We start from the raw sequence: 27,966 nt of genomic DNA, 5'->3' as shown, positions 1-27,966 counted from the left end.
CTTTGGAATTGGTGGTGATATCCCCTTTATCATTTTTTATTGCATCTATTCGATTCTTCTCTTTTCTTTTTTATTAATCTGGCTAGCAATCTATTTTGTTGATCTTTTTTTTAAAAAAAAAAAAAAACACCTCTTGTATTTACTGATTTTTTTGAAGGGTTTTTTGTGTCTCTATCTCCTTCAGTTATGCCCAGCTGCTATGTGAACTTCCTTGAGATTTTGTTAACACAGGTAAAGTTAGAACTGCCTTGGTAATGGTGGACTGCCTCGGTAGTGGCGGACTGCCTCAGTAATGGTAGACTGCCTTGGTAATGGAAGATGCCCTTCCCCCTATCAAGTTCAACTGTCCCAGGTCAAGCTCAAACTGTTTTGCTGGCTGAAAAACTCTCAAGCCAGTGGGCCTCAGTTTGCTGGTCTTTATTGGGGTGGGATCCACTGAACCAGCTCACATGACTCCCTGCCTTCAGCCCCCTTTTTGTTCAGGGGAATGGGCAGCTCTGTCTTGTAGGCATTCCAGGAGCCAGTTAAAAAAATGGCCACCCAGATCTGTGTTAGAAACCCATGGTGCTGGCTGAAACAGCTGCCCAGATTTGTGCTGGAAACCCATGGTGCTTGTCAGCTGGCAGGAATCTTCTGGTCTGTGGGCTGTAAAGATTGTGGGAGAAGCGCAGTATCTGAACCAGAGTGCCGGAGTGGCCAGAAAAGTCCCTGATGGCCTCTGTTGGGTAGGAAGGGGGGTCTTTTGGCCCACTGCACTTCGTGGGTGAGGCAGCACCCCACCCTGCCTTGGTTTGCCCTCCTTGTGCTACAACCACTGTCCAACCAGTCCCATTAAGATGAACCTGGTACCTCGTTGGAAATGCAGAGATCACTCACCTGCATCACTCTCACTGGGAACTGCACTAGAGAGCTGTTCCTATTCAGCTATCTTGGTGCAAGTTATTTTTATTGATTATATATATTAGGATAGATTACTGTTGACTAATGATTTGTAATATTAAGAAGTCCTTGAGTGGGTATGTCAGTTTAATATATTCAGACTTTTGATGCAAGTTGATTATTGTTCATAATATGTATAAAGCTTCATGAATTGGCTATTTCTTTTATGTTTATTATCAGCAAAAGGTCTTTTACTCAAATATGCTTAGTCATAAATAATGCATAATAATATCTCATGTGTTTTTTTAATTTATACAAATGTTAGTGTGCTAAGTATCCTTTGGCAATTTGATCTTGCACTCCACATCATGGTGTTGAGATACACACTATATCCTGGGAAAGGAGAGATAAAAAGAAGGGATAGGGTTGGGGATTTAGCTGTATTTGCAATATGTATTTCTTTAAGAAAGGTGGTGGGGAAGAGAGGAAGAAGAAGGGAAGGGCAGTGGGGAGATACAAAAAGAGAAAGATTTAAAGCAAATATGGCCAGTTAATAATTCTTCAAATTGAGTAGGGGATATATACATATCAGTTATATGTTTTAAACCATTCTATATGTTCAAATATCTCTTGCCAACATTAAAATATCCTTTAAACTAAATAATGTAACATGTCACAGAAAAATGTTTTACATGCATTCCCAAACCCATATGAAGAAATAGTGTTCAAGTAAGCCAGAACATTTGTTAAGACAGGTCTCCTACAGCTTTATAATAATTGATTTTTATTATCCAAGTACTTATCAAGTTCGAAGTCTTGAACTTGAAGACAATAGAACTCTATCCTTTAAAAATTGCTTCTGGAGATTTCCTCATTAACAGACTTAGCTAGACCACAGTGATTTAAAATGCCCCAATCTTTTGCTAATATTTGATTTGATGGTCCCTGTAGAAATAAAATCCAACAACATCCTGAGTGGAATGACAAGCTTTTCTAAAGTGGAATGTCCCAGACTAAAGCGATGCAATATTTTCTAGGACTTTTGACAAGGATGATGACCAATAATTGGTATTTATGTCTGTTACTGATGAACAGATTAGACATCTGGATACATCTTAATGAACTGAAAGGCAAAAATTGGTTTAGTCCCTTGGAGACCAAGTAAAGTATGGCTCCCCATGGCTCCAAACCGTGAGAACAACAATCATAACATGAAAAAGAAGAGCTCACTTTTCCTACAGACTGAGACTCCATTGCTACCAAAGCTTCAGGAGCCCACAGACCACCACTATTATAAGCCATAGCCACACAACAGCCTTACGTTATAGTCAATGTACTGCATTCTTTGTTCTTAAGGATTAAAAATATGTAAACCTAATTTGTTGGAAGACTCTTGTTTTGAGTTCATTACTGTTCTGTAAACATCCCTTTGCAGTCTCTGTAACAATTACAAGCTCCTCTGAACATGTTATGTCAATTTCCTGTTTGACCTCAGGGCAGCAGTGAGGGGAAGCATTTACAGTGCTTTTCCCTCCACATAACTCCAAGGCAGCCACAGTTTGACATGGAGGCAGGCTCCACTTTCCTTCTTTCTCTCTATCATCTTCACCATCCTCATGCACAGGTATGTCAGAATTTCTATAGGGCTTGGAATAATTCAAGAGAATAACAACTTAAGGGGGAACTTTTAAATATAGTAAGTACTGTTTGTCATATGGCAGGAGGTGGAAAGAAGGATCTGAGAAGTTAAAACCATCTCAAGCAACTCCTTTAGGGAGGACATCTCTTATCTTAGGTGAGCATTTTCCTATTAGATTTAAACTACTTCAATCTTCCAACCTTCCCCAGGAGAACTTCCATTTTTTTTTTTTTTTAATATCCAGAGAGATTAATCACTCTTCAGGATACACCTCTCCTTCTCCCTGCAGTACATTTCTGCAGTGGAAGGGGATCTGCCAGTGATAACTGTTAACAAGCACCCAGTGTCTAAAGCCAGTCTGCCTTAGAATCACACACACACACACACACATACAGAGAGAGAGAGAGAGAGAGAAATGAAAAGTATTACTTCTGAAAATCAATACTGGCTAAAGCCATAAGGAGGATAAAAAAATTTCCATAACTACTTCACAATTTGTGGTATTCTTCTCCCACAAAATAGCCATTATATTTCCTGTTTATCATCATTCAAATCGTGCCTAAGACATGCTTTTGCCAATCCATATACGTTATTACAACTGATCTCTTAGCTACACAAACAGAAACTGGAGGAGTTTTCGGAAACGCTTAGTGAAGGGCCTGACAGAAGAGCAAAGGGCCTCCTCAGAAAAGCAAAAGCATTACATTTCTGTTAGAAAATGATTATGTATAAACTCTGGATAAAGATACTACCTAGACACATAATTTTTTCTCTTAATGCCGTCCCCATCAGAAAAGATTATACCCAAAGCTTTAACTATGAGATCTGTAGTACTCATTATATCGTTAAGGTATTTGGCACTTTGACATGAGATTTGCAGACCACTGAGAAAAAAAAAAACAAAATATCTCTTCCTGAGGCACCTTAAAACTGTTTTTCATTACTTTGTCAGAACTGGATGTTATCAGGCCTCTATTACTGTATTCTCCCTTTGGAACTCTTAGAGTAACGTGATTAAAAGATTAGGCATATGTCACACACAAAAAAACTGGGCTCGAATGTTATGGATTAGCGTGGATCAGAAGTGTGGAAATCAGACATGCCTGGCCAGAATGGCCAACAAAATCCCTTCCAGGTGTGTAACTCATCATCTCCACAAAAGGCAAAAAGCAAACTGATCATCAGGCACAGGAAAATCAATGATGGGTCAATGCCTATAAAACGCCAGGCCAACCCTGACAATCTCTACCTCCACCTCACACATCACCATCTTCTATCTAAAGCCTGTGTCTACTTTTGCTCTCCATCTTTGCTGAAAAGCATCACACCTGGGATTCTACTCTCTCTTTCCTACACCATCAAATTTACACTCTCTACTAGATTACTGGGCTATTTCCATTAAAAACTTAGCAAATATCATACTACATACTGTTATTTCTCATATCCCAAAATAGATTTGTTTGGCCCCACTTCCCCTGACCACTCTTACCTCATTTGCAGCAAAACTCCCCAAAAGAATCTCCTTATTCCTCCAGTTCTCTCCTCCTACTCCTAGCTATGTTAACTTTGAGCATTCCACCTAAGTATTTCAGCCACAGTCACCAATGACCTCTATGCTTGTGCTGCCAGTTATTAAGCTATTGTCTCTTGATTCCACATCCATCCATGCCTTCAATTCTCTTCCCTGTGATGCTGGGGCTAGAACACTGAAAAATATCTATTGTTTACCAGCTATTCATTGTCAGACTCTGCTAATAAAAGCACCAGAGGAAAGTTGTAAGGCTGTAGGCTGTAAGGCTGTCGGAGGACTTAGACTTGCTCCTTCATATTCTGCCAGGAGTGCCACAAAAGCTATCTGCCCTGGCAGCAGGCAGTTGGTTCCAGATTTTACCATTAATACACACTCCAGAACAAGCCTCATCATATCTCCTCAGAGATGCCAGCACAAGGAAGAAGGCAGCACTTTCTCCTGTGAGGTCCGTGCTCCAGCTCTAAAAGGTTCTTTCTGCAAGCTTCAAGTTTCTGACACCAAGATCTTCCCTTTGTCTCTCTACCCTATTGAGGGTAGACACTTCCTAAAGTTACCTGAAGTCTTCCCTTTTTTCCCTGTGTATGTCTCTTGTAGCTCTTCAACCAATTCCCTTTGTTATTTCTATCAAACAACTAATGCCCTTTCTTATTTTCAGTCTTATTTAGGTACAATTGACAAAATTGTATATACTCAAGATGTGCAATGTGATTATTTCATATTCATAAATACATTGTGAAATTGTTACTGAAACACCAGGGGTTCGATCTAGGTCCTGCTGCTCACCACACAGAAAGCCAATGACTGAGACAAGGAGTGTTGCCAAGGAAGAAGGCTTTAATCAGGTACTGCAGCCAAGGAGATGGGAGATCAGTCTCCTCATCTCCCTAGCCAGTTAAAACCACAGGTTTATGTTGCAGGCAAGAAATGTAACAATGTGTAAAAAAAAAAAAGGAGGAACTAAGGAAGGGCAAGGAAGCAATCATGACAAATGAGGGGTCATGCATGCATCTCATTACCTGGCTGTGGTAATCTGGTGAGTTTCAGTTCTTTGATACCTTTTATTTGAAAGGCCTAAATGCCTTTTCCTGAGGAAGGAATTCAGACGAAACAAATTTCAAGCATTAAGACCAGAAGGGTCAATTTCTATATTTATCCAAAAAATAAAACTATCTATGGGACTATTGGGTTGGTTTCAAATGATTACCACAATCAAGTTAATTAACACATCCATCATATCACATAGTTACCATTTGTGTGTTGGGGGGGTGAAGACACTAAAGATCTACTTTCTTAACAAATTCCAAGCATACAATATTATTAACTGCAGTGGCCACACTATGCATTAGCTCTCCAGAGCTTATTCATCTTAGAAATGAAAATTTATACTCTTTGACCAGTATCTTCCCAGTTCCTCTACTCCCCAGCTCCTGGAAACCACCTTTCTACTCTTTGTTTCTATGAGTTTAACTGTTATTGATTCCACATGTAAGTTAGATCATACAGTATTTGTATTTCTGTGTCTGGCTTGTTTTATTTAGCATGATGACCCCCAGGCGTATCCAGGCTGTTGCAAATGTCACAGTGTCTTTCTTTTAATAGCTGAATAATACTCTATTGCATGTATACCATATTTTCTTTATTCATTCTATTGACACACACTAAAAGATCATTTCTATGTCTTGGCTATTATGAATAATGCTGCAACATATGTGGGGGTGTAGATATCTCTTCAAGATATTGATTTCATTTCCTTTAGATATATTCACAGAAATGGGATTGCTATATCATATAGTAGCTGTTTTTAAGGAATTTCCACACTGTTTTTCATAATGACTGTAACAATTTACATTACCACCAAGTGTACAAAGGCTCCCTTTCCTTCATACCCTTGCCAATGCTTCTTATCTCTTATCTTTTTGACCATAACTGTTGCAAAATGTGTGAGGTGATATCTCATTGTGGCTTTGATTTGCATGCCCCTGATGGTTAGTGATATGGATTACCTATTAATAATACCTGCGGCCATTTTTTCCTGCTTCCCAGACTTGACCTTGTTTAATACAGTGCTGCTAAATCCATGAGTCAGTTTACTGTCCTCATCTACTCTAGACCTTCAAATAGCTGTAGACACAATTGATCACCCTCCCTCAACCCTTTTCAGTTGACTCCCACGACCCCACAATCTTGGTTTCCCTCCTATCTTACCAATCACTATTTCTCAGACCCCTGTGCTAATGTACACTCTTTTATCTAAGACTATAGATCCTCAGTGCACAGTTCCTGGTCCTCCTCTCTCTAGCTCATTATCATGCTCTCACATAGGTCCGTGGCTTAAAAAACAACTATAACTCCCAAATTTTTATCTTTAGTCAGATTATCTCTAAATCCAAATGTATAAATTAATTTTTTACTTGAAATTAACACTTTTATATGTGTAAGACATCCAAAGCTGAACTCCTGATCTTCTACCACCCCTAAATCTTTCCCACCACCAACCACCCCGATCTCAGTAAAAACTCCATTATACCAACTTCTCTAGCTATAAGCTTGTCATTTTCCTTGGCACTTCTCTTATTCCACATTCAGTCCTGTTGCCACTACCTTCAAAGTATACCCAAAATCGGACCACTTTGCACTGGTTTCCTGCCCCTGATCTAGTCAGGACCACTACCATCAGTCACTTGATTTATTGCAATAGGCTTCTGGCTGTTCTCTCTGCTTCTCCCCTCAGCCAAGTGCCAAGAATAATCCTTTCAATCACAAACTAGATCATTTCACTCTTCTGCTTAAATCTCTCTAGGAGCTACACAGTTCACTCACAATAAAGACTGCAGTCCTTACAGTGGCCTGTGAGGCCCGACATGATCTTTCCCTACTTTCATCACATACTTCTACCTCCTAATATTTCCCACCCCCACCATTTCTGTACCCCAATCCGATGGTCTACTGGCTGTTTCTCACATACTTCAGGTGTGCTGTCACCTAGGGCCTTTGTTCTAGCTGGTCCTTCCTCTAGAATCCCCTTCCCCAGGATTGCCTAAGTCCCTGCCCTGCTTTCAGACTTTATTCAAATCTTCCTTTTTCAGTGACCACCCAATTAATATTACAAACTGCCTACCCTCCACTTACCTCTTACTATTGGAACACTTTTAATTCATTTTAGCATGTTTTTCTTTAATGTCATCACTTCCCATTTCCACTAAATAAGCGCCATAAAAACAGGAAATCCTGTATATTTTTCTTGCTAATGTATCTGAAGCACTAAAACAGTGTCTGGCTTAGAATAAGCACTGAAGGAAAAAAATGTTGAATAAAAGAATGAATTGATAGTCAGCTAGCAGGCTGATAAATCTAGTACCCTGGACTACCAAAAATGAAAAATAGACTCTAAAAGGAGCTTTCCCCATGTTTTTCTCTATTTGTTTTTAATTTTTTAAGGAATCTCCACATTTTTTATAATGCCTGCACCAATTTACACTACCACCAAGTGTATAAAGCCTCCCTTTTCCTCATATCCTTGCCAACACTTGTTATCTCTTATCTTTTTGACAGTAGCTGTTATAAAATGTATGATGTGATATCTCTTGTGGTTTTTCAGAAACATCACTAATTGAGTGAAGAGAACAAAAAAGGGTAACTCCATAATTACATTATTCTAACTATTGAAACCAAATATAGTGATTAATCATCTCTCTTCAGTACTTATAGATTCATTGTGGAAATCTGATTTCCAGCTTATCTGGTGAGCTTAGACATTTTAGCAAACCACCTTAGGTGGTAGCAGGACAGATCAGAAGAGAAGATGAAAATTTAGGGCCAGGCATGGTGGCTCACACCTGTAATCCCAGCACTTTGAGAGGCCGAGGCAAGTAGATCACTTGAGAGCAGGAGTTTGAGACCAGCCTGGCCAACATGGTGAAACCCCATTTCTACCAAAAATATAAAAATTAACAGGGTTTGGTGGTTAGTTCCTGAAATCCCAGCTACTCAGGAGGCTGAGGCACAAGAATCACTTGAAAGTGGGAGATGAAGGTTGCAATGAGCTAAGATCACACCACTTTGATTCCAAGCTGGAAAATACTCTTCAGGATATTATTCAGGAAAACTACCCCAACCTAGCAAGGCAGGACAATATTCAACTCCAGGTAATACAGAGAACACCACAAAGATATTCCTCAAGAAGAGCAACCCCAAGGCACATAGTTGTTAAATTCACCAGGGTTGAAATGAAGGAGAAAATACTAAGGGCAGCCAGAGAGAAAGGTCAGGTTACCCACGAAGGGAAGCCTATCAGACTTACAGCAGATCTCTCAGCAGAAACCCTACAAGCCAGAAGAGAGTGGGGGCCAATATTCAACATCCTTAAAAAAAAGAACTTTCAGCCCAGAATTTCATATCCAGCCAAACTAAGCTTCACAACTGAAGGAAAAATAAATTTTTTTATGAATAAGCAAGTACTCAGTGATTTTATTACCACCAGGCCTGCTTTACAAAGCTTCTGAAAGAAGCATTACACATAGAAAGGAACAACCAGTATTAGCCTTTCCAAAAATATAACAAAAAGTAAAGAGCATCAACATAATGAAGAATTTACATCAACGAATGGACAAAAGAGCCAGCTAACATCAAATGGCAGTAATCCTAAATTTAAATTGACTAAGTCCCCCAATCAAAAGATACAGCCAAAACCCATCGGTATGCTGCATCCAGACCCATTTCACATGCAAGGATAAACAAAGACTCAAAACAAAGGGATGGAGAATGATTTACCAACCATATTGAGAGCAAAAATAAATACATAAATAAAAAGCAGGAGTTGCAATTCTCACCTCTAATAAAATAGATTTTAAAGCAACAAAGATATAATAGTAAAAGGATCAATGCAACAAGAAGAGCTAATGATCCTAAATATATATGTACCCAATACAGGAACACCCAGATACATAAGACCTATAAAGAGACTTAGACTCCCTATACTCCCACACAATAATAGTGGGAGACTTCAACATCAATATTAGATAGATCAATGAGACAGAAAATTAATAAGGATATCCAAGACTTGAACTCAGATCTGGAACAAGTAAACTTAATAAACATTTATAGAACTCTCCACTTTAAATACACAAAATATACATTCAGTATCACATCACACCTATTCATAGGTTTAAATGAAATATTGATCAGCCATTATTATGTACAATTATTGGCATAAAAGAGATTTTCAATACCCATTTTTAGAATAAAACAACATTCCTGTTTTCTCTCCCTCTTTTTCTTCTTCTGTCTTCCTCTCCTTCATTCCATTTTTTTTCTCTCCTTCTTTCTTAAAAAAAAAGAAAAAGAAAAAAAAATTAGACGCCATCTCAGGAAAGTCACAGTCTCCCAAGGCCCCTGTTTCACACCAAGAAAATTTAAAAATTAAAAAGTCTGTAAGGCTTCTTTTGGCTCTGTAAGAACTGAGATTGGGCTCCATGAGGCCAGTGGCAGAATGATAATACTAAACAAGTGAATTACCAACCTGTGCCACAGGTCAGGTTCCTAGAATACATACTGAGTAGATGTGAGCATGTGGGCTAATAATGGAGGTTTTGTGGATCAACATCTATGAAAGGGAAAGGGCAGGACTCAAAAAAAGGAGAAGTTAAGCTGTAATACAGGTCTTGTGAAGGCTCAGCCATTTGCATGGAAAACTCTGAAGATAGTATGACACTTCAAAACTGTCTTGAATTGGAGCAAGAAGGCTTGGGATTTACATCCCCCTGACAGACCATCATTAGATGTGGTTCTACTGGGAAGGAAGTGTAACCTCGGGTAAGGCAGTTCTCTTCCACTCATGTAACTTTCACAGAAGGCTGATAGGTGAGGAGTGTCTGCCACAGCACTAACAGCAAGTGAAGAGGGTCAGAGTAGCCACCATGGGCTACCTGTGAACCTGCTAACCAGAGATCAGATTGGCCTCAAGTTCTGAAACAGTGTTCAACCTATCACTCATGGTTAAATGACATGAGCTCTGATCATTACAGACACAAAGGACAAGAAGCTAGACAAGTTATTAAATTTCCAAAATAAATATTCCATTTTCCAAGCTCTAAAATATATTCACATTAAAATATGCATGGGGTATATTGTTACCCCTTAAGGTAGTTATTTGAGGTAAGAAGTTGTCATGGTGTGTGATTTCTTCCATTCTGCATTAATCAAAGTCTCTAGTGATCTCATTCTGAGCACTATTGCAGACATTGTGGTCCAGACACAACAATATCTATGAATGCAAATATAAACCTAAAGCCTTGATTACAGCTGAAATCAATTAAATGTAATCTACATCTAAACACTCCATGGGAAAATCATTAGGGCATCACCCTAACTCATGTATACTTGCTCAGAAAATATTTTTCAACCATGTAGCATATGCCAAGCACTTTTGAAAACCAGGGGCTATAAACAAACATAAATTGCATGGAGCTTACATTCTACTAGAGTTGCACTAACAACCCATGGTCATTTATACACAGCCAGAGCAGCGGAGACCAGGATACGGGATGAACTCTATGCAGAAACTATAGATAAGTTGAGGAAACTTAACAATTTATAATTGAAACCCAGAAACTATGGAGAAGTTGAGAAAACTTATCATTTATCTTCTGGACTGTCATTATCCTGCCCACCTACCTTTGCATCAAAATACATTACATACATACCCAGGACTCTTATGCTCTTCAGACAGATGCTGCATGTACTAGCTTCCAACTGCTTTCCCCACCTCCTTTCCATGATTCCTCCCTTATCAACAGCCATAAGTGACCTCAGCTCACCACTTCCAGGAAAGATCCAGTAAGTGCATTGTCACCTAAGGCTTAATAACTAACTGAAGCTTAATTTTGTTATCCCTCCTCAAAGATCATTGGTCCAACATGTAATATAAATTGTAGAATTTCAAGCACCAGAGATATGCTGATGGGAAAGAAATCTTGGTATCCCAAAATCTTACTAAATAGAGAATTCTTGCCCAGTCCAAGCAGAAAAATAATCCTGTTTGGTTTTCTGGGATGGCAAAATCATTTTGATAAGATATGACTTGATAGCTAGACTAAAGATTAACATCTGGAAATCTGTAAAACTCTCAGAAGGCTTATGCAGATTTTCTCTCTCTGCTCTCTCAAATGGCCACTTTTCAACACAGTGCTGTTTTAGGCGTTTACAATAACTGCTGCATTGAAACTATTTTCATCAAAGTTACCCAATGTTTTATTGCTAAAACACTGGAGAATTTTCTGACTTCAGATTGACTTCTCTGTAACTCTTGACACTTTTGACTATTTTCTTCTTAAAACTCAGTGGCTTTCCTATGTTTTGCCTACTTCTCTGTTTCATCCTTCACAGTATCCTTGTGGAATCTTTTTTTCTAGCCATCCCTTAAATATCAGAATTTTCCAGAGTTTTCTTCAGCTCTCATTTTAGTCTAAAACCTCTCTTAGTATAAACTTACCCATTTCCTTTAACTATTATATACATATATATGCCAATAGTTCTCAAATCTGTATTTTCAACCCTTATCTCTTAGTTCCCCATCCATATTTCCAACACCCTACCTGAACGCTTCCTCTATGATGTTCCACAGAGATCTCAAACTTAGCACACACAAAATTGTTCTCCTATTCTACTTTGTTTTCAACAAAATCAGCCTTCTTCTTGAGATTCCAATACCAGTAAATGGCATTTCTACCCACCAAACTGCCCAGACCAAAAATGTAAGAGTGTAATGATACTTTTCTTTCTGATAGCTTCCTAATCTAATCAGGCACCAAGCCCTATTTAGCTCCTTAGTATCTTTCTAAGCACTTACTGATTTCTAGCCCCAATGTTACTTCTTTCATGTCATTCATCTTTCTGGATTACTTTGTCAAATAGCAACATATCATCATGGTTTAGAGCATGGATTCTGGAGCCAGATTGTCTGAATTCAAATCCCTGCTCTGCCTCTCACTGACTTACGATCTTGGGCAGCTACTTAATTTCTCTGTATCTTATCTATAAATCAAGATAATAAAAGAAAATAGCAACCCACCTCAGAAGATTGCTGTGAGGATTAAATGGATTAACATATGCAAAGTGCTTGGGAGTATGCCTGGCTTATAGTGAGCACTCAGAAGTGTGAACTGTTTATTAGCAAGAATCAGCCACCTAGCTGGTTTCCCTTCTCCAGTCTCACCCCTTCCCAATCTGTTCCCTAGTTGGCAGCAAAAGTGAACTTTCTAAAATAAAATTCAGTTCATGTCACTCCCTGGCTTTAAATATTCTGTGTCTCACTCACGTATTTACCATTCCCAAGCTCTTCAAGACTTATGGTTCCCCTATGAGTATCTACAACATATTTTGCATACCCATATGATAGCACTTATCAGACTGAATTTTATTTGTCTGTTTACTTATTGATCTGTCCTGTAAGACTTTATCAAACTACTCATCTATATTGCCCAGCACACAATAGGTATTCAATAAAAACTCAATGAATAAATGCAGTCTATAACTTATCTTGAATCTCAACTAAGAAAAATATTCAAAAAACTTGTACTCTTCCATGTGTAATCAACCAACTGAAACCCAGAAACTATGGATAACAAAGCTTTCTGCATTAAAATCACCCACTAACTACATCAGCGTTTTCTCTAGGTTTAGAGGATCTGTGTGGGGAATACTTATAAAAGTTCCACTCTCTCTTACATATTATCTCAGTAATACACAATTAGAGCTAAAACTTGTCTGGATTTCTACTTAAAAATACTGATTTTTTTTCCCTTGTTGTTAAATTGATTAAGGATTTTCTGTTAAATGTGGAGCTGAAAGGGAGAAACCTTGATGTGAATCTTGACTTAAATATTCCTTTATTTCTCCCAACAAAATTCATACTTAATACAGTAAAAAGAAGATGACTTGCAAAACCAAGGTTATTCCCCTGTTCAAATATCTGAGCAGAAAATGGAATACAGTTTTCTCTCCACAAGCAGCCCCAAATTATTTTGAATTGACAGGAATAACATATGACTTTAACTTTCTGGACGAACTAACCAAATTAAGGTAAAGAATATAAAGATAGAGTCCACAACAAATTATCCAAAATATTAATATCTGTAAAGGGAAAGAGTAGGACATGCCTCTGAGATGCACTAGGCCATCAACTATATAGGACCTAGGAAAGAGACAGACACTTCTAACCACACAGTCAAAAAGTATATTTTGAGCTTGAGTAGCAGATTATATATATAGAGAGAGAGAGGGGAGACATGATTTCAGCTGTTGAAATGGTCTCCATTATTGATAATATAACAATAATAATAATAATAGCTAAACTTACATAGTATTCCAACCCTGGCATATTAACTTATTTAATCTTAACAGGAAATCCATGCAATAGGGGTTTACACTAACTATTCTATTATAGATGGGGGAACTCAGGCATAAAGAGTATAGTAACTCGCACAAGGTTTCAGTTTACCAGTGGCTAAGCTGACACTGAACTCAGGCTCGCTCTGTATAACACCATGCAAAATAGCCTCTCACCAAGCAATTCCAAATCACTTGACTAACATTCCCTTTCAACAAATTGCATAGATCTCCTATTACACAGAGACGTCATGGTGAATAGGTTAACAGGGATACCCTAATGGAGAAGATGATAAAAATAACAAGGAATAACACAAAAGGGTCAGGAATGTTTTGGCAAGATAAGTGTGGGGAGATGAAGAAGGAGAGCAGGGCCCCTCATTTGGTCCAGTAATATGGGAAAGCCTTCTCAAAGAAAGCAAGATGAAGGTGAATCTAAAAAGATAAGTAGGAATTTTTCTGTTAAAAAAAGGGAAGATGAATTCATATGTATGTGAGGAACTAGCAGAAATCTTATAAAGCAAGCTTGTCCAACCCATGGGCCCTGAGCTGCATGTGGCCTAGGGTGGCTTTGAATGAGGCCCAAATTTGTAAACTTTCTTAAAACTTTATGAGATTTATGCAGTAACTCTTTGGGGTTTTTTGGCCCATGAGCTATCATTAGTGTATTTTATGTGTGGCCCATGACATTTCTTCTTCCAATGTAGCCCAGGAAAGCCAAAAGATTGGACACCCCTATAAAAGCTGGAGCAGAGAGAAAAAAGTAAAGTAACAGATGAGGCTGCTGACAAAATTGGTCATATTAAGCACTTAAGCATGGTGGGAAAGGCAATGAAAAGTCATTGGAGAGTTTTCTGCAAAGGAAATCTAATAGCTGCTGTATGGTAATTGTATTGGAGAACGGCAAGAGAATAAATAGGAAGAAAACTATTCCAGTGTTTCATGAAATATGAGTTCTAGCATGCAATGGTAGGGATGGAGAGAAGAGGATATATCTGAGAAACATTTATGAGATAGGATCCACAGGACTTAGCAATGTATTAGGTGTGGCAGGTAAGAAAGAAAGAGAAATCAAGAATGACATTCAACAGGCAGCATAAAGAGGGCAATGGAGTATCTAAGACAATGAGCCTTTGCATCAGCACTGATGGAAAATGACAAATGAAAAATATAAAACGTGCCAATACACAATTGTCCCGACCCGTGGGATGAGCAACGGAGACCCTAGGGAGGGAGTGGGAATTAAGAGAGAGAGACAGGAGACACGAAGAATGGAGACAAGTCAAAGATCTGATCAAGTCTCGTTTATTAGGTACAAAGCAGCTGCTTATAAGTAAGCAAAGGTGGGAAGCTCTGAGTTCTGACATCAGAAAGTAACAATGGAGATGATACTGCAGGCTGGCCTCGTGACTAAGAGGAATGTAAGACTTAGATAAGGGAAGCAGAAGCTTGAGCAACAAGATCACAAGATGGCTATCATAATGCTCAAGATGGCCACTGCTCCCTACAGGTCCCCCTTTTTTATTTTATTTCATTTGGCCGGCTGCCTGTGGGGACCATGCCTGTCTTAGGTCATGAGACACACCTGCAGTGATGCTTCTACCCTTACCCGTCATGGGGCGAGCGGGATTTGTATCCCGGTCTCCTGTCTTAGTCAGGAGCATCTTACCGCCAGGCTCTCAGGTTGCCCGTCATTGGCTAACTGGTCCATCTCACCAGGCAATGTCAGAGATGGTTGGCGGTGCTCATTGAGCTTCTACCGTAACCTTGATCCATCTCTATTTCCCGGTCGGCCATTTCCAGCTTATGGTAATGGACCTGTAGAGGTTGCATTTTTATGGCATCAATTTGTTGTTTAACAAGAGCCATGACCTTGTTTAAGATAAGCGGTCCAACAGTGAGGAGTAGGAGGAACCCGACAAAAGGGCTGAGGAGGGGGAGGAGATAGGGGAGGAACCCATTCAACCCCCCACCAGAGCAAATTATCGAAGAGTGCCTTTCTTCTTTCAGCCAAGTCTTCTTGCAGGGTTTTTATTTTATCTCTGACAACACCAGAACCGTTGGTGTAGAAGCAGCATTTTTCGTCTAATGCAAGGCACAGCCCTCCTTTTTCAGCGGTGAGCAGATCTAGGCCCCGGCAGTTTTGCAGGACTACTTCGGCTAGGGAATCAAGCTGGTCTTATGTCATATTGTGATCCAAATTCGCTGTCAGTCTTAGGTATGAGAATGGTTATCAGGGATATCAGCATTAAGGACCACATGTTTCTGAAAAAAGAAGAGGGGGAACAGGGAATAATCCTCAGGGCTTAAGATATTCCCTGTGGGGTTATTATCCTCACACCCTGATGTTCCCTTACTGTCTATTTGTTTGACTAATCTTTCTGGCAACCATCTGGCAGAGTCTGCTTCCTTTGCATATACACAGACTTATCCTCTACCCCAAATCAATAAGGGGTCAGGACCATGCCAGGAGCCTGTCATAAAATCCTTCCACATCACAGATGCAAATTTCGTTTGAGTTTCTGATTGCCAATGGCCCTCTGCAGCGGAGTGTTCATTTTTGTCTAAAGTTAAAAAATTGAGTATAAATAGTGAATGTGCTATGAGGTTTCTGGGGGACCCCTTGATGGGGTACCATTCCCCCTTTTTTATTTTCTGAAGGGTAAGTTTTAAGGTGAGATGAGTTCTCTCAACTATTCCTTGGCCTTGAGGATTATAGGGGATGCCGGTTATATGCTGTATGTTTAACTGAGAGCAGAATCGGGCAAAGGCTGTGCTGGTATACCCTGGTCCATTATCGGTCTTAATTTTTTGTGGACAGCCAAGGGTGGCAAAAGCAGACAGCAGGTGTCCAATGACATGTTTAGTGGCTTCTCCTGTTTGGAGTGTGGCAAACACATACCCACTACAGGTATCAATGCACACATGAACATATTTAAGATTGCCAAATTCTGAAACCTGGGTTACATCCATCTGCCAGAGTGCATTGGAGATTAGGCCCCTAGGGTTGACCTCTAGATGGGGCACAGGTAAATGGGTGGCACATTGTGTATGCGTTGGGCTTGAGATAATGGATTTTTAATTCCTGTGGCATATGCGTGAAAAATGCGGGTGGCTAGGTTGGCTTGTTGATTGCCTTGTGACAGTGGTCCAGGCAATCCTGAGTGGGCTCGCAAGTGTCCAATAAAGAAAGGATGAGTTCTGCTGATAATGAACTGCTGTAATTGTTTGAATAGCTTTGCAGCTGAAGAGGTATGTTTGATGATGGGAGCTGTCTCTAAATTAGGTATGGATTGAGCAATGTATGCACTATCAGTGTAAACATTTAAGGGTTGATTAGGGAAAGCAGAGCATACTGCTATAACTGCTTGTAACTCAGTAAGTTGAGCCGAGGATGATTGGGTTTGAAATTGCACGGTACGGCCTTGAGTGACATAGGCAGCTATACCTGTAGATGAACCATCAGTGAACACTACGAGTCCATTGGGAATGGGTTCAGGTTTTGTGACCTTTGGAAAGATAAATTCATGTCTATTGGCAAAGGTAATCAACTTATGAGGGGGATAGTGATTGTCCAATTGTCCTGAAAAGGAAGCCAAGGCTATAGGCCAAGCTTCGGTAGTTTGCATGAGCCACTGAACTTGTTCTTTACTGTATGGCTGGATAATTAAGGAAGGTTTATAACCAAAATATTCCTTGCCCATTATTCGGCCTTGGATAATTAGATTAGCTACCATAAGGTAGTATGGTTCAAGGACTCTTTTTGGCATGTTAGGGAGGTGTACCCACATGAGCGGAGCGGTTTGCCTAAATACAGCAGTAAGGGATAATGAGGTTTGGCAAATGATAAATTGGAGTGGCTCGTTATAATCTACAAAGGTGATGGTTTGATGATTAATGGCATGTTCTACAGTTTGAATAGCCTGTATGCCCTCAGAGGTTAACTTGCGAGGTGATGTGGGGTTTGGGTCCCCATTTAGAATATCATAAAGTGGTTTGAGATCTGCTTTACATAGTTTTAAATGAGGTAGCAGCCAATTAATATCTCCCAATAACTTCTGAAAGTCATTGAGTGTCTTCAGTTTATCTAGCCTGAGTTGTACCTTTTGTATGGTAATTTGGTTTCCTCTTAGCTGGAAGCCTGAATATGTATAGGGATCTGTGAGTTGCACCTTTTCAGGAGCTATTAACTGACCATGTTGAGTAAGAGATGTTTGCAAAGCTTTAAAACAAAACAAAACATCCTGTCCAACTTTTCTTGCTAAAAGAATATCATCCATATAATGGATAATATAGATTTCTTTCCAGGTGTCTCTAACAGGTTGAATGGCTAAGGCAACAAAAGATTGCCATAAGTTTGGACTATTGGCCATGCCTTGAGGTAACACTTTCCAGTGATATGTTTTCATAGGTTCCTTAAAATTGGTAGAGGGCACACTGAAAGCAAAACGTTTTTGATCATCTGGATATAATGGAATGGTAAAGAAACAGTCTTTTAAATCAATAACAATATTATAGTAATTTAAGGGTATGGCGACGGGAGAAGGGAGCCCGGGTTGCAGGGCCCCCATGAGGACCATGGATTTATTGACTTCTCTAAGATCTTGTAGCAATCGCCATTTTCCTGACTTTTTCCTTATAACAAAAATTGGTGTGTTCCAAGGAGAATTGCTAGGTTCTATATGCCCCGCTTGCAACAGTTCCTGTACCAGTTGTTGTGCGGAAGCTAATTTTTCTAAGGAGAGGGGCCATTGGTCAACCCATATGGGGTTGTCTGACAACCAGGTAATTTTGTCTGCATGGGCTACAGGACAGACCGTGGCCCCTATTGAAAATGTTCTATTGCTGTCCTATCTGTTTTTGATTTAGTTTCTATAGTGCTTAAGATTCCAGTTTGGTTTTTTCCTAACCCAGTACCGGGCATGTATCCATGCTTAAGCATCTGGGTGGTAATGATCTCATTAGGGCTACCTATGACCATACCTATCTGAGCTAGCAAATCCCTTCCCCAAAGGTTGAAGGGTAGGCCTGCAACAATATAGGGTTGGATTTGGCCTTGATTTCCTTTCTTAACTTCCCATTTTAGCATTTTTGTACTTTTCTCGGGACTCTTACTCTGCCCAATACCGGTGAGATGAGTAATAGTAGCACTTATCGGCCATGTGACAGGCCACTAGGTTTTTCTAATTATGGTCACATCTGCTCTGGTATCCAATAGCCCAGTAAACTTTTTTTTATCTAGCCATAATGTCATCATGGGCTTGTTAGGAGATATCACTTCTGCCCAATAGACGTCAGAGGAACCAAAGCCTAAGTTACCTCTGCCCCTTTTTACAATTCTATTACTGGTTTTACAAAGAGGTAAAAGCAAGAGCTGTGCAAATCTCTGTCCAGGGGAGACAGTACTTATGACTTTAGGAGAGGTTGCCATAACTTTGATTTCTCCTGTGTAATCATTATCTATTACTCCGGGGAGGACTTGCAGGCCTTGTAGAGTGAGGCCACTTTACCCTAGAATAAGTCCAAAAGAACCTTCAGGCAGGGGCCCAAAGATGCCTATAGGCAATGCCTGAACCCCCATTTCAGGTGTTAGTTCTGTGTGGGAGGTGGAACAGAGGTCCAATCCTGCACTTCCTGTTGTGGCTCGGCAGAGGTTTGAAACAGATTGTTGGTTGGAGGAACAAAGCTGACTGCCCCATAGATTTGTTTTTGCTTGGGGGCCTGGGGCTGGCCCCTCATCCCGTTTCCCTGATGTGGGGAAAGTGGTTGCTCTTGGGCATCTCTTTTCGACTTACATTCATTGGCCCAGTGTTTCTCTCTCTTGCATCGGGGACACAAGCCAGGGACTTTAGTATTAAGGGAGAGTTTCCTATCAGCATTACAATCCTTAGCATAGTGACCACTGGCGCCACATTGAAAGCACCTATTTTTTGACTGACTAGATAAGAACTGTCTCACAGTGTAGCCCTGTAGGGCTGCAGCCATAGCTAGTCCTTGTTGATAAGCTGAACCTATGTCTGAACACAGAGGTATATACCCTGAGAGGTCTGTTTTCTTCTTATAAGGGCAGATAGCCGCTTGGCAGGCAGCATTGGCATTCTCAAATGCTAGTTGTTTAACAAAATCTGTGCCCGCATCTGCATTGCCAAAAATTCTGCCCACCGCTGTAATAAGGTGATGTACAAACTCTGAAAAAGGTTCATCTGGCCCTTGTTTTATGCTGGTAAGGGAGGTACTAACATCCCCTTTTGTGGGCAGCTTCCGCCAGGCCTTCGTACCCGCAGTTTGAATTTGGGCGTATAAACCCGCATCATACTGCACTTGTGCGTCGCTGGTAGCGTAATTGCCTTCACCAGCTAGCATGTCGAAATTCCAATTATTATTAGCCTGTGCGTTGCGGTGGGCAGTTTCCTTACAGCATTCATAAAACTCAGATTTCCACAACAAATAATCACCCCCTGAAAGGGTGGCTCAGGCTAATGTCTGCCAATCCCCTGGGGTAAGCCAATTTTCGGCCACAGATTCCAAAATTGCAGTGGTGTACAGAGCAGTGGCCCCGTATTGTGCCACTGCAGTTTTTAGTTCTTTAAATTATTTTAAAATCAAAACCGGCATGATATCTCCAAGCGGTTCTTTGTTGATCAGTGGTTTCTGTTACGGGGAATGCACTCGGATCATTAAGGTCCAGCAAAGGGTTGGTCTGGGAAGGTTGCTTTAGTGCTGCTCCTCGTCAGGGAGGAATAATGTTTTGGGTGTTTTGGGTCTTAGCCTCGTTTCTGGCTTTTCCTATCTTTATTTTTTCAAGCTGTTCAATGAGCTCTTGGTGTTCTACCTCAAGCCTTATCTGTTCTTTCAGGGAATTGATTTTCTCTTGTAATTCTTTTTTGGGGATCAACAACGGGACATACTATTGGGGGGTGCCAAGGGTCCCGCTCTGTAAGGTGGAGGTCGCGGTCCGTAGGGGGGCCAGTCCTGGTTTTTATACCGGGCTGCCTCATCCTCCAAGTCACCCCAGTCTATTTCTTCTTCTATGCCCTCGTCTTCTGAATTTTTTGCCCTTTCCGTTAACCAAGTGGATCTCTTTTTCTGGTTTAAAGATTTAACTTTAGGTCTATCGGATCCCTGGGTATGCCCTTCAGATCCTCTTTTGGTTTTTTCTAAAGGTGGACTCTGGCTCTTGGAGGGGCACTGTGACCCTCCGGGTGCTCCCTTCTCGGAGTCACTATCAAAAGACATCAGATCCTCTTTCTTATTAACCTGTGGCGACTGAGCCTCTTTATTTGCGGACAATTGCTTGGAGTCATCTGGACTCTTAGCACTGCCCAAGTTGCTCTTGTCGATTTCCCCTTTTAGGAGAGACTCTCCCTGGGATATTACATTGGCAATGAGGGGATCGTGGCGTCTCTGAGTTAAAATTTCATCTATTAAGTTCCAATAAGAAAAGGCTGTGACTGGGACCTTTTTGGGCCCAAAAGTACTGTAATAATCTTTCAAAACATCTCCTACCCTTTTCCACCATTTTTGGTCTATGGTTCCTTCCTGGGGAAACCAAGGGCAGACATCCTGGATATAGTCAAAATATTTACACAATTGTTTTATTTTCACCTTTACTCCTCGCACCTTTAAAGCCTTACTTAAACTCTCTATAAACAACTTATGCTGGCTGATTTCCTGTCCCATATTCGCTGCCCGCTTACCGGAGCATGAGTCTGTGGCAGGCTCCCATGACGCTCTTTCCTCCGGGTTTCTTAATCCTTCTGTGTAGGCTGACCTTGATGGCGTCCCTCACCGTACCCCTCATACTTGAGCCCCACATTGGGTGCCCATCTGTCCCGACCCACGGGACGAGCAACGGAGACACTAGGGAGGGAGTGGGGATTAAGAGAGAGACAGGAGATGCGAAGAATGGAGACAAGTCAAAGATCTGATCAAGTCTTGTTTATTAGGTACAAAGCAGCTGCTTATAAGTAAGCAAAGGTGGGAAGCTCTGAGTTCTGACGTCAGAAAGTAACCATGGAGACGAGACTGCAGGCGTGACTAAGAGGAATGTGAGACTTAGATAAGGGAAGCAGAAGCTTGAACAGCGAGATCACAAGATGGCTATCATAACGCTCAAGATGGCCACTGCTCCCTACACACAATCATTTAATTTTTTAATTTAAATGATTAAATTAAATTTTAATTAATTAAATGATTAATAAATTAATCATTTAATCAATTAAAAAGAAGAGAACAGATTGATAGAGATATCAGGAAAATATGAACATTTGAGATGTAGAACATTAAAAGATTAAAAACAGAGAAACAACTGCTGAAATTGTGAGTACATGCACACGGGACGTATCTGAACAACATTTCTCAATATTCAGAGGCGGTAGCATAGAAAAGCAGAAATTGTGGTATTTAAATGCAGAATGTGAATAAGATCCAGTACTAATGAGTCTTACAGAGGCATCTCTTTTAGCTTAACAGTTTTTAAACATGGAAGCGGGAGTTAGAATAAATGAGCAAAGATCAGCAACAAATGAGAAAAGAATCAAGTCATCTACCCCTTTACAATACTGAAAATGAAGATCTATCATTGGCATCACCAAAAAGAGGATTATAAGGAATCTACTTTTTAAAGGAAATGAATTCAGGGTAGAAGAATGTCAAGTTTTTTTTTCCTATAATTCACTATTACCCTTAAAGAATATGATTTTCTGGGATTTTAATAGAGGCTCTAAATAGTCTTTCATAGGAACTTTTACCTACTACAATGTCAATTACTTAAAATTATTTTAAAGATACCATTGAATTCAATGGTAAATGTTGAGTATATTCACATAAAAATGTCTTTTTAAAAAACTTTTTAAAGAGGATCTCTGTCTCTCTGTCACCCACGCTGGAGTGCAGTTGCAAATAACTCATTGTAACCTTGACCTCCTAGGCTCAAGTAATCCTCCCACCTCAGCCTCCTAAAGTACTGGGATTACAGGCATGAACCACTGTGCCCAGCCAAAAATGTCTTAAATATCGTCTAGAGGTAGGACAAAGGTAGAAAAGCAGAGACCTATTTTTTTTGTATGTGATAAAATATGGTATTATAAACCTTTTAAATAGACAAAGTTGTAATTCCTGTGGTTCTCACGTAAGGGAAGCTGTATTACCTATACTTTAGAGATAATTATGTATTAATATTGTATTCATTAAATATTTAGTAACTCTTTCCCTATCTTTATTTGTCAAAGGCTTATGTTGCTGCCAATCAGAACTTCTGATGAACATGAATAAACACACTGAGTTACTGTAACTCCATATAAAAACAAAGAACTTGTTTGGCATTTTTGTCAGCTTGTGCAAGTTTACAAATGTTCAGTTTCCATGAAGCTCTCTAAAATATTGAAAGTGGATCAAACATTTCTGTTATGAACTTCAAGGATCCCAACTGGGACATTCAATAATAAAATTGGTACAAACATTATCCATTAACTATGTTACTGTGCAGTGGATATAAGCAGCAATGTGTCTCCCTAGGAGATAATGGGGAAAGGAATTCTGTGGTTTTCCAAAATGATGTGACATTCTGCAAGTATTAAAGAGAAAAATCTGCATTACAACACACTAGGGTATCACTAAATAATATATTAGCTAATATTTTTTCATCAGTAATTTGTATCATCACCAGGCAGAAGAAAGTAGTACTTTCTTGAGCAATTACTGCCATTAATCCATTCTTCCAACTACCTAAATGAAAAAGAAGTCTGGCATCTTAAAAGGCTGTGTTCATTTGTAAAATATTGTTTTCTTTAATGTCTATATTATTATAGGGATGGTAGGATCATAGGTTTTGAAAACCTTGTTTGAAGTTTGTCTAACAGGAAATGATCCTGATATTTCAGAACAATAGAAACAAATTTACCTGAAAAACAAGGTTGCCTAGATTTGTCATCACAGCTGCCTCATTTTTCCCTTTGTAAATTAAGTGGCTCTTCACCTTAGATAACTGTACAGCAGCATGGTGTGGTTCTAGAATAACCACAGCAATTGTTTCCAGTTCAGGTTCTGGTATCAAATAGCTGTGTTACCTTAAACAATACACTGAAGATCTCTTGGCTTTAATCTCCTCATCCTTTAAATGTAAGATCAACTGATTGCTATATTCCTTTTAATTCTGAAGTACTAACTATGCTTATTCCAATAGACAAAAAGTATTCAAATTGTAACAATTAAACATATTTAAATGCAAATCTCAGCCAGACAAGGTGGTTCACACCTGTAACCCCAACACTTTGGGAGGCTGAGGTGGGCAGATCACCTGAGGTCAGGAGTTCAAGACCAGCCTGGCCAACATGGTAAAGCCTAACCCCTAGTAAAAATACAACAATTAGCCAGGCATGGTGGCACATGCCTGTAATCTCAGCTACTCAGGAGGCAGAGGCAGGCGAATCACTTGAACACAGGAGTCGGAGGTTGCAGTGAGCTGAGATCGTGCCACTGCACTCCAGCCTGGACAACAGAATAAGGCTCTGTCACAAACAAAGAAAAAAAAAAAGCAAATCTCATCCTGAATGTCAGCTCAGAAACTCAGGTATTATATTCTCCCATCATTCACCACTTTCCACCCAAGCCCATAGTTCTCCTACAAGAATTATATTCCATGAAGATGGGTTCACTGCTGTTTTATAAATAAAAGGAGTAATGGTTAATGTTCTGAGCCCAAAATTCAGATAAACAAATGCATTTACACTTAGAATACACACACATAATAACTTCAGAATCCATGACATCTTATACCTAGTACATGTTTACTCTGTAAATTACAAACTTTTGAAAATTTAATTTAAAAATTTTCTGTTAAAACTGAAAATCAAGGACTTTCCAAGTCTTTGGATTAATTTTATTCAAACTTTAGAAAGTAAAAAGGAGGTATCTTTATGAATGCAAAAATGCAAATCTGCTCTGTCTTGCAGGCAATATTCTACAAGAGCTCAAAGTGACAGTAGGCTGACCCTAGGACTGCATTGTATATTACATATTATATATTGTTAATTTCAAATTCTTGAGTGATCATATGCTAGCACTGTCTCAAAAAAATAAATTTACTGTTAATAAAACTATAATTGAACTTAGATAATAGAGCATTAAAAATATTACTTCTAAAGAAAGGTCTTGATAAGCTGAGTAAGATGACAATAACTTTAAAGTCACAACCCTCTCTCGGGCTTCTCATGTTGTAATATAGTCTCTAACATCCTCTCTCTCTCTCTCTCTCTCTCTCTCTCTCTCTCTCTCTCTCTCTCTTTCTGTCTCTCTTACTGATGCAGAATAATGACCTTAGATGACTAAAGGAAATCGGGCATTGCCTCTTATTCTGAAGACCCAAGGTTAAATCTTTATTATTTACTTCCCCAGCAGGCTCAAGTTTCCCTCTTGGCCAACCAAGCTTGGAAATCACCAGCTGCTTTTACAGGAATCAGTTCTTGGGATGAGAAAAAATTTGGATCCATAGTGAGATGCTTCTTCCTGATGAAATACATGTCTTTTATTTAGCTTTTTTAAAAATTATTATTATTCTGATCCCTGATACCCAGACCTTGCATGGGTCCCAACTGCTTGGATCTGAAACCTATTTTTACACCTCTGCTTCTTAAATAAGTATAGTAACTATCTCTAGAATATAAGAATTAAACAAACAAACAAAAGTATGTACAGCCATAGAATAAATGTGATGCAAGTTCCTGAAATATCAATCTTTGTCTTGGTAGCAAAGGGAATCTTTTATTGAAATAAATACAGACACATGAAGTATAGTATACTGAAAAATATAAGTAAGTTTGAAAAATTAAGCTTTAGACTTCAAAGTATTTCACTGTTGTACCAACCAAGTTTCTCTGATGATGTTTGTTGATTCACTTCTATCAGGAATACTTTGGTAGAAATTTTGGAGGAGAAAATGATTTAGTATATTAGGACCCCCTTTCTACTATGTTTCCTTAATTCCTTGGGGACATCACTGGTATTATGTTTTAATTATTTGATTGCATGCCAGCCCCCTTCACTTTGCTGGCTGAAAACAGAAAAAGTCAAAGTCCCCAACAGCAAATTCTCAAGTGACAAAATAAATTGCTGATATTTACGAAATAGATTCAATCTAAGCTAATTAAGTGTCATTTTGACTAAATCAGCTCATGTTGACATGATGTAGAATTATGAAATACAATGTATATATATAGCAAAAGACTGTACTGTTTTTCTTTATAATGATCTGGACCTATCAGACAATATATTAAAATTTCTTTTTAGCCCAGAAATTTGAGATCAGCCTGGGCAACAGAGTGAGACCCTAACTCTACAAAGTATTTTTAAAATTAGCCAGGTGTGGTGGTGCATGCCTGTGGTCCCAGTTACTCAGGAGGCAGAAGATGAAAAAGTGAGACACTGTAGGGATTCAGTCAGGGTGGTGGGAAGAATTGTAAAATAGACTCAAACCTTCTTGGAAGGCCGGAAGGTTTTTGTAAAAGCCTTGGAATAGGATTTGGCTGAAGGCAGCCAGATTCTCTTATCCAATGCCTGAAACCTAAGAGTAGGTACAAAGGAAAGTAAGGGAGTTTATCTAAAGAGTTTGTTTACTCATGTGGTCCTAAGGCAGATCTTTGAACATCTACATGTGCATGACTGCTCTCTACTCAGGGTGTCAACAATGTTATTACCCACAAATGGTGTTTGCATTAGGCCTGGGAACCTGGCCTTTAATCATTATCCACAAGTGTATTGACTCAAAGCCTCCGGCATTAAATCTATACTGAATAAATGCCCAGAGTGCCAGCTGGTCAGGGTCACAGCTGCTAACTTTACAGCACTTTTCTCTGGGTCTTTGAGTAGCCTGGACCCCCAGCCCACTCTTTCACTGGATATCTGTGCCTCAATGCATTTGTTCATCTGTCACTGAGTCAGGATCTGCCTGTCTGACCTGGCCAAGACATCATCTCAAAAACAAAAATTTTAAATAATGTGATTTTAAATAATGCTGACATTATGGAAATTATAGATTCTTAAAAATTCGAAATTATTTTAGAAAAGCCAGCATAAATGCAAAATCAAAATTTTTTAGTCAAACACATGCCATTGATAATGATTAATTTCATAAAAATCCTTGATTTTCAAGTTCAAAAAATCACTCTGGGGGAAAATACTGAAATTCTTTACTTAGAGTCAACAAAAAATAAAATATTAGTTTACACAGTACCATTAGGAGAAAAAAAAATTCCATTTCCAAACTGAAGCAGTTTTAAATATGTGAACCATAGCATACAAATTGGAGCTGAATAGTCCTGTGAAAGCCTCTTCTATAAACAGATATTTTGCCTTTTCAACAGACTCATTTTTGACATAAGTAATCAACCCTTTGGTTACAGGAAGGATTGTCCCACAAAAGAATCTGACTGACTGCTTCTTCTTTCTGCTTAGTGCAGAACTCTAGGAAAATCAAGTTAGATATAAGAAAAAGCTTTTGGAGAGTAGCCATGATTTGGCACTAAAACATGTGACTAAATGGCACTTATGGGCTTCTCAAGCCACGTTGTTTAAGTTCTTATCTGAATACGGCAGAAGGGCTTTGATTTGTGGGGTCTCAAGTCCAACCATGACCTATAATTTAATGATGTTTTGCTTTTTATGTATTAGCATTTTCTTAACCTTATACATCTTCTCATCCACCAAGAGTGGACAGCTGGCCAAATGCTCCCAAGTTGCTTCCATAGTATCTCTCTCTGTTATAATAAATACACTTTGACACAGGGTATTTGCCGGTGGGTATTTGATGTCTACATAGTCTGGGTCACACTCTGCTTGCTATTAAACTTTTTACTCTCCTGTATTCTGGTTTCTTCAAGGCCCAAACTAAGTATACTTAGTTTGTGGTGAGATAACTAATGCTCGTTTTCATGTCTACTTTTGGAGATTTCAGAAACTTCATCTGGTGTCTATTATTTTAATGATGACAGATTTATTTTGTGCAGGTGTCAAGGTAAAAGTTAAGAATTAAATAACCCAGAGTATTTTTACTTACTTGGAAGGCTGCAACTGGCACACTACTGACTCTAAATGTCACAATCAACATTTCATCTTTAGGGGAGTCTCAGTTGGGATGAATTGGATTTATTCAAATAAATTCAAATCATCCCAACTGAATCTCCCAAAGGCAAAAAATAACATTAACAGAAATTCTTTCTACACCTACACTGCAAAGGTACGACCAGTGTATCAAGCTCATCAGTTTATCGTCACATATTTGGAACATCCCATTCCCCAGAAAGAACACAGTGATGACCTTACCAATTTGTTCACTCACCTAATTGGAGCACAGGAAGATAGAAGTGAAGTGAGGAAGGAAAGTTAATAATATTCTTATGGAACAAAGCTGGTAGGCAGAAAGCATGTGTTTTTTTTTTTTTCACAGAAAGTTTCTCAACTGCTAAAAAATTTTCCCTCTTTCTTGTTGGACCTATTTAAAACAGAAATTCAGTGTTACTAAAGCAGAGAAAGTACAAGT

General features: G+C 39.2%; 1 long non-coding RNA gene across 2 annotated transcripts in view; it reads right to left on the bottom strand.

The window, feature by feature from the left end:
- Nucleotides 1-61: 61 nt before the first annotated feature.
- LOC118147347 (uncharacterized) overlaps nt 62-27,966 on the bottom strand; it is a 383,457-nt gene continuing 355,552 nt past the window's right edge. For both annotated transcript variants that reach the window (XR_013526113.1, XR_008476408.2), the window contains one exon: nt 62-9,372. This is a non-coding gene — a long non-coding RNA (uncharacterized LOC118147347). The remainder of the gene's footprint in view (nt 9,373-27,966) is intronic.

This window comes from Callithrix jacchus, chromosome 14, assembly GCF_049354715.1.
Source record: "Callithrix jacchus isolate 240 chromosome 14, calJac240_pri, whole genome shotgun sequence".
Taxonomy (NCBI): Eukaryota; Metazoa; Chordata; class Mammalia; order Primates; family Cebidae; genus Callithrix; species Callithrix jacchus.
This window is presented reverse-complemented; position numbering and strand designations above follow the sequence as displayed.